This window comes from Miscanthus floridulus, chromosome 8 (genome assembly GCF_019320115.1).
Source record: "Miscanthus floridulus cultivar M001 chromosome 8, ASM1932011v1, whole genome shotgun sequence".
Classification (NCBI taxonomy): Eukaryota; Viridiplantae; Streptophyta; class Magnoliopsida; order Poales; family Poaceae; genus Miscanthus; species Miscanthus floridulus.
In genome coordinates, this window is record NC_089587.1 from 54,194,594 (window position 1) to 54,205,332 (window position 10,739).

A 10,739-nucleotide genomic window follows, 5' to 3' on the forward strand; every position below is an offset into this window, starting at 1 on the left:
CCCGCCGATGAGGGTAGCTAAAAGCTAACACCCGAAACAAAAAGCAAAATGGCTGAAAACATGCCTGAGCATTCCGGCCGAGAGCAAAATAGCTGAAAAGACGCTTGAGCCCGCCGATGAGGGTAGCTAAAAGCTAACACCCGAAACAAAAAAGCAAAATGGCTGAAAACATGCCTGAGCATCCCGACCGAGAGCAAAATAGCTGAAAAGATGCTTGAGCTCGCCGATGAGGGTAGCTAAAAGCTAACACCCGAAACAAAAAGCAAAATGGCTGAAAACATGCCTGAGCATTCCGGCCGAGAGCAAAATAGCTGAAAAGACGCTTGAGCCCGCTGATGAGGGTAGCTAAAAGCTAACACCCGAAACAAAAAAGCAAAATGGCTGAAAACATACCTGAGCATCCCGGCCGAGAGCAAAATAGCTGAAAAGATGCTTGAGCTCGCCGATGAGGGTAGCTAAAAGCTAACACCCGAAACAAAAAGCAAAATGGCTGAAAACATGCCTGAGCATCCCGGCCGAGAGCAAAATAGCTGAAAAGATGCTTGAGCTCGCCGATGAGGGTAGCTAAAAGCTAACACCCGAAACAAAAAGCAAAATGGCTGAAAACATGCCTGAGCATTCCGACCGAGAGCAAAATAGCTGAAAAGACGCTTGAGCCCGCCGATGAGGGTAGCTAAAAGCTAACACCCGAAACAAAAAGCAAAATGGCTGAAAACATGCCTGAGCATTCCGGCCAAGAGCAAAATAGCTGAAAAGACGCTTGAGCCCGCTGCTGAGGGTAGCTAAAAGCTAACACCCGAAACAAAAAGCAAAATGGCTGAAAACATGCCTGAGCATCCCGGCCGAGAGCAAAATAGCTAAAAAGATGCTTGAGCCCACCGATGAGGGTAGCTAAAAGCTAACACCCGAAACAAAAAAGCAAAATGGCTAAAAACATGCCTGAGCATCCCGGCCGAGAGCAAAATAGCTGAAAAAACGCTTGAGCCCGCCGATGAGGGTAGCTAAAAGCTAACACCCGAAACAAAAAAGCAAAATGGCTGAAAACTTGCCTAAGCATCCCGGCCAAGAGCAAAATAGCTGAAAAAATGCTATAACTTGCTGATGAGGGTAGCTAAAAGCTAACAAAAAGCAAATTGGCTGAGTCGACCGAAATTTAACTTCAAAAGATCCTCCAGCACTTCGTTCCGAAAAGCAAGAGGCTCAGGGGCTACATCCAGATAGGAATACTTTTTCCTCACAAAAGCACAAGCGCCACTCAAGAAAGCACTCGGACACCGAAGTTTGTCGAGGCAACATTCTATACCGAGTCGTTTTACATAGCGCAGGCGAAAGGTTGTTAACACAAAGATCTACATCTAACAAGTCATAGCACGGACAAAGCACTCGACGAATCACAAAGGAAAGAAGAAAATAAAAGTACTCGACAAATCGAGGAGCCTCGTCAGAATAACGCATAGAGTTGTCTTACGGAGACGGGAACAAGACAAGGTACTCAGCAAGTTAAGTAACTTCAACCGCACCCATGCAAAGAATACATCAACAAGGATAAAGAATCTTCATTTAAAAAGAAGTGTAATATTACAAGAGGACGCTCAACCGAGTCAGGCGTTGTCATCAGAAAGAGAAATATCAATATTTAGACTATCTACGACCCTACTGGCTAGATCTTCAACCTCGGGCTCCATCCTTTCAATGGCGTCAAGATATTCTTGGCTTTCAGCTTCTTCTGCTATCTTAGAGAGAGGCGCTTCTGGAGCAAGGACTCGGACCTGAGCCAGCACATTCTTGGTACATACTTGGGCACACCTCTTCGCGAACTCTTGGAAACGAGTCGGAATCCAGGGAATGAACTGCGCCCAAGATTGCCCGTCATCCGCTGGAGTCCGAAGGACATCAGCCACCGAACGAAAAGATTTCCACAAGGCATTCCAATTCTCGGTAGCCGTCGCCAGCTTCCCGGACAAGCCTTCAATGGTTTTTTGGGCCTGCACAAGATCTCTGTCAGCTCCACGCCTAATCAGCCTAGCAAGGGCGAGTTCTTCCTCAGCATGAGTATTTACCTCCTCAGCTCTATTATGACTAGAACGGACAAGGGCCTTCATTTCATCAATACTCTCCGAGAGCTTTTGCTTCTCAACTCGGAGAGCTAGACAGAACACCAAAGAACAAGTCAGCGGAAAAAGAAGTCAAAATACAAGAAGAAACAGGCAGAACCCACGGCACCTTTGCATTCATTCTTCGCAGACTCCACTGCAGCATCTCTCTATTTCTCCGTCTCCACTACCCGGGCGCGAAGGGCTTTCTCCTCCTTTTGGTGCAATTGACGCTCCGTCTCCAACTCAACCCAGAGAAGGTCAAGATCGGCTTTCAGAGCGTCCACCTCCGAAGACAACTTCCTCTCATTTTCAGATGAGAAAAAGAAGCCAGAATGATCGCGAGAAAAAGACTGAGCAGAAAAAGGCAAAGAGAAACAAGGCGTAAGGATAGAAGAAAAACAAGCATGCAAAAGAGAAGTGGCAGTAAAACTTACCTGGAGCTTTTCACCAAAAGAAGTCGCGAGGGTCGACAAGCTCCCCCAGGCTGCGGTCAGCTCCGATAACCGATGAGTGGCATCAAACTATTGCACCACGTCATCGGACAGGGAGGGGCCGACGAAGGCAAAAGAAGGGGAAAGAGAAGCCGGCTGGGGCGAAGGAGGAGCGACCAGAGCAACCTCCAGGGAAGCCGGAGCCAAACCCCTAGAAGAACCCGGCGCGACGGCCACAGTTACCTCCGGAGCGACCAAGTCCGCGACTCCGCCAGGTAGCTCTGAAGCCCCCGCCGCGACTTCATCAACAGAATGTTGTGAGTCTCGAGGCTCAGAACTCGTTGGCACGGCGGGAGGCAGAGAAGAAGTCGATGAAGAAATTAGAGAAGACAAAACACTGAAAAGTGATAAAAGGAAGCAGCAATAAGAACCAGAGGAAGGAAGATAAAAGCCAAAAAGATAAAGCAAGAATCTACTCACCCGACTACTTTTTTCTTTACGAAGCCAAGAGAAGGCCTCGCAGGGGGAACCACGACGGCGAAAACGTCCCCGCCACCCAGCGACGGGAGCGGGACAGCCGACAACGGAGCCGCGGAAGAAGCCGGAGCTGGAGCCATGGAAGAACTCCGCACCGGAGGAGCAGTACAGCTCGGGGCAGAGGCAACCAAAGAACTCGACCCCGGAGCTTCGGAAGAAGTCGGCGCAAGAGCCTCGGAAGAACTCACACCCGACCTCTGATTACTTCAAAAAAGTTCAAGACTAATATTAAAAACAAAGAGGAAAAATTCAATGCGACAAGAATATGAAAAACAACTCACCGCTGCATGATGAGGGGAACTTCATCATCCTCTTCTTCCTCAGCCAGCGAAACCAGAGCACCTGCTGAAAAAGAGATGAAAAGTACTCGGTTCAAGAGAGAAACATGAAAATAAAAGAACAAAGAGTACTAAATGTGCTCACCTAAGAGCATGCTAGCAACAACTGGAGTACCTGAGGGAGTACTTGGTTTGCGAGGCTTCTTGGAGACAGGCAAGCCAGATGAAGACCCGTCCATTCGCCCCCTCTTCAGGACACTGCGAGGACCGCGAGGGACTAGACGAGGAACATACTCTTCATATACATCAACAAATCTGAAAGAAACCCCAGGAAGGGCTGTAAAAGTTTGAGACTTACTAATTGCAGAAGTACCGGCTAGACGATCCCCAGTCTCCGCCACAGCAGGGAGAACATCAAGGGGGATCGGATCAACAAAGTTCCGCCCAAGCTCCTGGAAAAAAGACAAAACACCAAGACAAGGAAAAGCTAAGCAAGAACGGACGCAGCAAGAGTACATAAAGAACTCAAATAAAAAAAAGATAGACAACTCACAGCTGGGGGTGGGTTGTTGGCCGAGTACTCAGAGACGGCAGGAGGAATGACGCTCACTCCTTTCAGCATCTTCTGGAGACGCTCGAGTACCTCCTCACCGGTCAGCTCAAGAGCTGGGACCATGCATGAAGGATCCTCGGCCCCAGAATACTCAAAGCCGAGATGTTCCCGCTCTTTCAAGGGCTGAACCCGGCGACGAAGAAAACTTGAGACAATACCAAAGCCGGTCAATCCCTGCTGTTTCAGCGTGCTAATCCTATCAAGGAGTGGCTAGATTGCTTGAATCTCAGCAGGAGACTCAAGCTTCTTGTCCCACCGGTCATTCGCCACAGGACCGGATCCGGAGTGAACAACAAGAGAAGGGATCAAATTGGCAGCGTAAAACCACTCGGCATGCCAATCCTTGACAGAATCGACCAGGTCATAATCAAAAAACTTGATTTTGAGACCCTGGCGAAACTGAATCCCGCAACCGCCGAGGGCACTGGTTTCCTCGCGGCGGGGTTGAGGTTTCAGGCGAAAGAAAAAGCGAAAAAGAGATAGAGAAGGAGGGATCCCAAGGAAGACTTCGCAAAGGTGAACAAAAACAGAAAGATGGAGAACGGCATTGGGGGTTAGATGGTTCAGACTAACCCCGAAATACCCAAGAAACTGATGAAGGAAGACGGAAGCAGGAAGACAAAGTCCAGCGCGGACAAAAGAAACAAAAAGGACAATCTCACCAGGACCCGGGGCCGGAACCCGATGCTCGCCTGGAACTCTCCATTCAGCGATGACTTTGCTTTGGATCAAGCCATCACTAACGAGCTCGCGCAGCTGGTCTTCGCTGGTTGTTGGAGCCGGCCAAACCTTCTGAGCTGCCCTCATGGCCACGAACTCCTGGTTTTCAATCAAAGACAGGGATGACTTCTCGTCCACAAAGGTCGCCTGAGATTTGCTTGCGGTCTTCTTCTTTCCCATGAACTGGCGAAAGCAACAAAGGCGCTAAGGAGGATGAAGCTAGAATGATGGTGCTCGGGCGATGACGACAATGACGGCGGCGGGTTTTTGAGAACTAGGGTTTAAAGGCAAGAGCTGGGCGACAAGGGAAAGGAAGATAAAAGGTCTTTAAATAGATTTCTCAGTGATACAAACGGCCCATAAGGCCCGTTAAAGCACAGCGTGGGAACGCAACGGTCCATTTACCGACGCAGCTAAAACGACGGAGGGCACGAATCCACACAACGGTACAAACCAACGGGCAGATTTCAGACTTATCCGCGCAGCACCACAACAGGGTTATCAGATAGCCACAAGAACAACTCGTTGAACCAAGAAGAAAAAAAGGGCTACCTCACGAGGAACAAAAGAACCCGGTCATGTAAGAAAGAACTCGGTAGTCTCATGAACGACAGGGATCACAACAGAAAAGTCAAAGACAACTCAGAAGACAAGATTCGTTACATTACAAGTGACTTCAAAAATAGAAGATTACAAATCATACAAGACCCAACGAACTCGGCACCACGAAAAGCAAAGTAGCAAAGAGGAACACGGACACGACTAGGCTCTGGAACGACTACGTGTCCCAAATTGCTACTCGGAAGGACAGACCGCCATCAGCTACACTGTTTTCTTCAAAGGACGAACGCAGTGCATCCAAGGCGGAAATCGGCAGCACGGCAGGGCAACATGGAGCCGAGAAGGCCGGCGGGCATCTGTCTACCCAAGACCGATGTGATGCTGGATATGGTGTTGATCTGCACCGGACGGTCTCAAGACAGGCGATGAGGATCAACCCAGAACTGCCGAATGAAGGAACAAAGCCCACATCACAAGACTTCCTCCAACTACCACCACGTACATCCTGGCACAATGCTATCGCGAGATTAGCCTACCTCTAATCCCTATCACAAGACTTCCTCCAGCTACGACAAGACACACAGAAACTACAAAACATGCCCGGGGGCTGCTCTACTTCACAAACTACCATGTTCATGACCACCAAGGCTTCAACAGAGTATCCAATGAATGAAAACAAGCACTCCAGGACAGTATTTATAGACCAAAGGATCGGCGCACATGGACTAGGAGTACCAACGAAATAAGCCTAACAAAGGACACAGTGAAAAGACAGGACACAATAATGGACGACTCAGGCGAGAAGAGGCAGTACTCAAAGATGGGCATATTCGGAAAAATATACCAGCACAGTACAACCCGTGAACAAAAGGCATTTACACTCAACCACCACCATACAACTACATCTGACAACAGCATCCGAGTTCTTCCTGAACAAAACAACACGGATATACGCTCGGGGCCTCGGCCAACATCATAGCTTAATCAACACTAAGCTAGGGAGCTTGGCCTTTCATTTCAACTACCCCCCGGAGGCTCCGAACCAAAGACAAAGGACCAAGAATACAAGAAGCTCAAGACTACAACGATGACAACTCATCAAGACTCTTCATCCGACTTCTTTTCTGAAAGAAAATAACTCGGAGAAAGCAGGATACATAGCCACAGAATTTTTTGAAGACAAGAATCAAGACCCTCCAACTTTTTGTTCCAAATAGCAAGAGGCTCGGGGGCTACACTCAGTGAGTGCACTTTTTCTTTGAAAAAGCGCACGTCACCAAAAGACTTCCTCAACACAGATCACTTCAAGACACTATGACAAAAAGAACCCGGAACGAGCCATATTCGAGTTCTTTTTTCATAAAACTTCAACGAACAATCAGAGCAACTTCAAGACAAGATCCTCCAGCTCCTTGTTCCAAATAGCAAGAGGCTCGGGGGCTACAACCAGGTGGATGTACTTTTTCTTCAAAAAGCACTCACCACTCAAAGATCCTAAGAAGCGCTACAAGGTTTCACTCCAGAAAGTACTCGGATGATATTTTGTTCCTACTCAACAAGACTTGAAGAAGCAAAGCGAGACTTTCGGAGCTCAACCATGAAGTGCTCGGGGGCTTGTCGATGTGGGACCCACAGGATACCCCGCAAGGGAGAGAGAATATCTAGTCCAACTAGGATTCTCCCCATGTAATCTTAGTAGTATAGCTATTAAGTAATCCTACTAGGAAATCTCATTATAAACGGACTAGGACTTTGGCCTCCTAACTATATAAAGGAGGGCAGGACTCCTGGGATAGGGGACAGACCATTGTATAACACAACACTTGACAATCAATCCAACGCAAAGGCTAACGCCGACTGGACGTAAGGTTATTACTCGATCTACGATCGAGGGCCTGAACCAGGATAAATCGACTATGTCTTGCGTTAACCATCGAGTTCGGCATATGCCAAAGCCCGAACATATTGCCCCGGGTACCCCCGTGGCAGGCTATCGGTGGTAAAACATCGACAAGCTCCTCGTGGATTCGGTCTCAGATCAATCTAGAGCGAGCGACGAGTTTCCCGTACTCCAAGATCACCAAGCCGCTGCAACTGAGCGACCTACTCGGCCACATCATTCAAGGCGACCAGATTCCGATCTGGTGATCGCAGCTACTCCAGAGGGGCGCACGGTGCGTCGCCAACCACTTCCCACTACCGGCCTACATTTGGTCGACTATGAGGCCCCGATGGAGGACCCATCGAAGCCCTATCCCTTTGGGCTAGAGGGTGCGGGATCTGCGTACCAGAACACCATCCACCACCTCTTTGTCGACCACATCACCGACCTCTACATCATCGACCCGGCTGACTCCGGTCAGCTCACGCCCATGGTCAACATGGTGGCTATTCACTAGCTTTCAGATGAACCCTCTCTTCCAACCGAATCTCTCCATAACGTTCTGAACGAGAGCCCCTGACTATTATTCGAGGGCTCAACCAAGACCGCAATGAGCTGTCCTGCTTCCCCTCTCGGGGTTCGGGGGCATGATCTTCCACGTCAGCCACTGACAGCGTCACCAAGGACGGTGAAACCGCTGAAGAGCACAAAGCTGGTCTAGCGAAGAACACCGATCGCCAACGTCGCCGAGATGCAGAAGCAACCCAAGTGGCCGACGAAGATGGTCATGGCCCACCCCGCCATCAACGTAATCTGGAGGAGGCGTTTGACATGGTGGGCGACCTAGTCAGTCTACCATACTCCAAGCACCAATCTAGCCGTCGCTTTCAACAAGCTCGACAAACTCCCTCACACTCCAGAGGTCAAGAAGGTTCTGAGAATATATCATAGCAGCGCAAGTCCAAGTCAACGAATTCTGGAATGACGCCCCCATCTTATTCCACCGCATCAGCTCATAGCCGTCCGCTCCCGCCGTGACGGAGGAGGCTAGCATCATGGCGCTGAGGGCCACTGACCTTAGGCTAGAGGTCCCTACCTCTATATAGGATCCAGAGGCAACTATGAAGCTCATTCACGCCATGATGGACGCCCACCGCGCCCCTAGGGAGGTCGCGGTGGTAACCACAACCAAGAGGTCAATCAACCCCTTCGCGACCTTTGTGACCACATCAACACTGGCGCAGATGTCCGTGGCTGCATAAAAATAGCAGGTCCGCACGCTACAAAGCAGAGATGGAGCGTCGCCGACAATTCGACGCCGAACATGAGGGATTTGCTGCTCGTCAAGCGCCACTTCCCGCCGGCACATCAGGACTTTGCACCTTCATGGAAAGGCTCTAAGCCGTCCAATGGCCTATGGGTTTCAACGTTCTTGGTGTTAACACCTATGATGGAAAGGCCAACCCCGCTCAGTGGCTAACTCTATATGAGATCTCCATAAGAGCCACAGGTGGAGACAAAGACGTCATGGCAAACTATCTACCCATCATGCTTAACTAGTCTGCGAACAATTGGCTCCTCAGCCTACGAGGGAATTCCATCCGATCTTGGGATGACCTCAAGAAAGTCTTCACCGACAATTACATGGCTACGTCTGAGTAGCCCAGCACAAAGTATGACTTGGAGAAGTTTCATCAATCCTCCCAGGAGTCCCTGCGTGGCTTCATCAGGCGCTTCTCGAAGACAAGAAATTTTGTTCCCAACATCCCTGATGCTGAGGCCATCGCCGCTTTCACCAAGGGGCTCCGGCACGAGCAACTTCGTGGCAAGCTGTACCGCAAGAGGCCCACAACCATCGGTGAACTGATACAAACAACAAATGGATATGCCAACGCCGAAGAAGCCAAATGGGTTGCCCGCTCCGCTCACCACCAATGCCACGATGATGACCGTCGTGAAGACAGGCGCTACGACGACCACGACCACTGCCGTGACAACCAAGACTGCCGCGACGACCACGATCACCACCAAGATGATCGCGAGCCCTAGCATGATGATCGCCCGAATAGCTCGAGAGGTAGACAAGGCCGCTGTCGCCGGCCTGATAACTCCATCAACACCGTCAACGCTCGTGCCAAGCGCACCTACGATGCTAATTTTGGCAAGCTGCTAGATGGCCCATGCCCTAACCACAAGGATGCTAAGGACACCATGCGAGAGTGCAAAGGCCTAAAAATAGCGCTCGGTGGTGAATCATCAAAGAAGCCATGGCACGACAATGATGAGATCGAGGACAATCAAGGCGGAGAACGAGGCAAGAACAAGGGCCCAACATACCAGGACCCCACCGAGACATCGCTGCCATCTTTGGTGGGAGAGCTATCTCAGAAGACAAGCGGGAGCAGAAGCTAGTAGCTTGACGTGTCATGTCGGTCGCTACGTATGACGGCCCTATCGCTGATCCCAAGTATCTCGACTGGTCGGAGCACCCAATCACCTTCTCCAGGGCCAACCAGTGGTCGGATATCCCATACCCAGGGCATTTTCCACTCGTCCTGGATCCCATCATCAAGGACGTGTGCTTCCAAAAGGTCCTCATCGATGTAGGAAGCACCCTCAACATCCTGTTTGCTGGGTCCCTAGAGGAGCTAGGGATCAAGAAAGAAGACCTTACCCCCATGGACTCTCTGTTCTAGGGGATCATTCTCGAAAAGCCTCCCTACCACTAGGACAGATTACACTACCGGTATAATTCGGCACCGCCAAGCACTTTCGGGTCGACTATGTCAACTTCCTGGTTGCTGACTTCAACAAGGGCGTACCATGCCATCCTTAGCTGACCAGCCCTCGCCAAGTTTATGGTCATGCCGCACTACACGTACCTGGTGTTGAAGATGCTGACGAAGTAGGGGGTCCTCTCCCTACGCGCCAACCTCGACGTCGCCTACTCCTGCGAGAAGGAAAGCTTCACGCTCATCGAGGCTACTGACATCTCCATCCACATGCAGGACTGCCTCGCGTCTTCGTAGCAGATCTCCTCGTAGGACCTAGAGATCCCAACCATGGAGGCCGCTCGAGCATCAACCAAGTCCAAGGAGGTGAAGGAAGTGGTCCTCGTCCCCAGCGACCAGTCTAAGACTGCTCGGATTAGGGCCGACCTCGATCCCAAATAGGAAGACATGCTCGTTAGCTTCCTAAGGGAGCATATTGATGTGTTCACATGGAAACTGGCGGACATGCCCAGCATGCCTCAGGAGCTAATCGAGCACTCCTTAAATGTCTCGGCGACCGCCAAGCTGATCAAGCAGAAGCTTCGACGATTCATGCAGGACAAAAAGGAGGCCATTAGGGTGGAAATAACTCGGCTCTTAGCTACCGGTTTTATCAAAGAGGTGTATCATCTGGAGTGGTTAGCCAACCTGGTTCTTGTAAGAAAAAAGAATAAAGAATGGTGAATGTGCGTTGATTACACCGATCTCAACAAACACTGCCCTAAAGACCCCTTCAGCTTACCTCGCATTGACGAGGTCATAGATTCTATAGCCAGTTGTGAGCTCCTGTGCTTTTTAGAATTGCTACTCTAGTTATCACCAGATCACACTGAAGGAGAAGACCAATCAA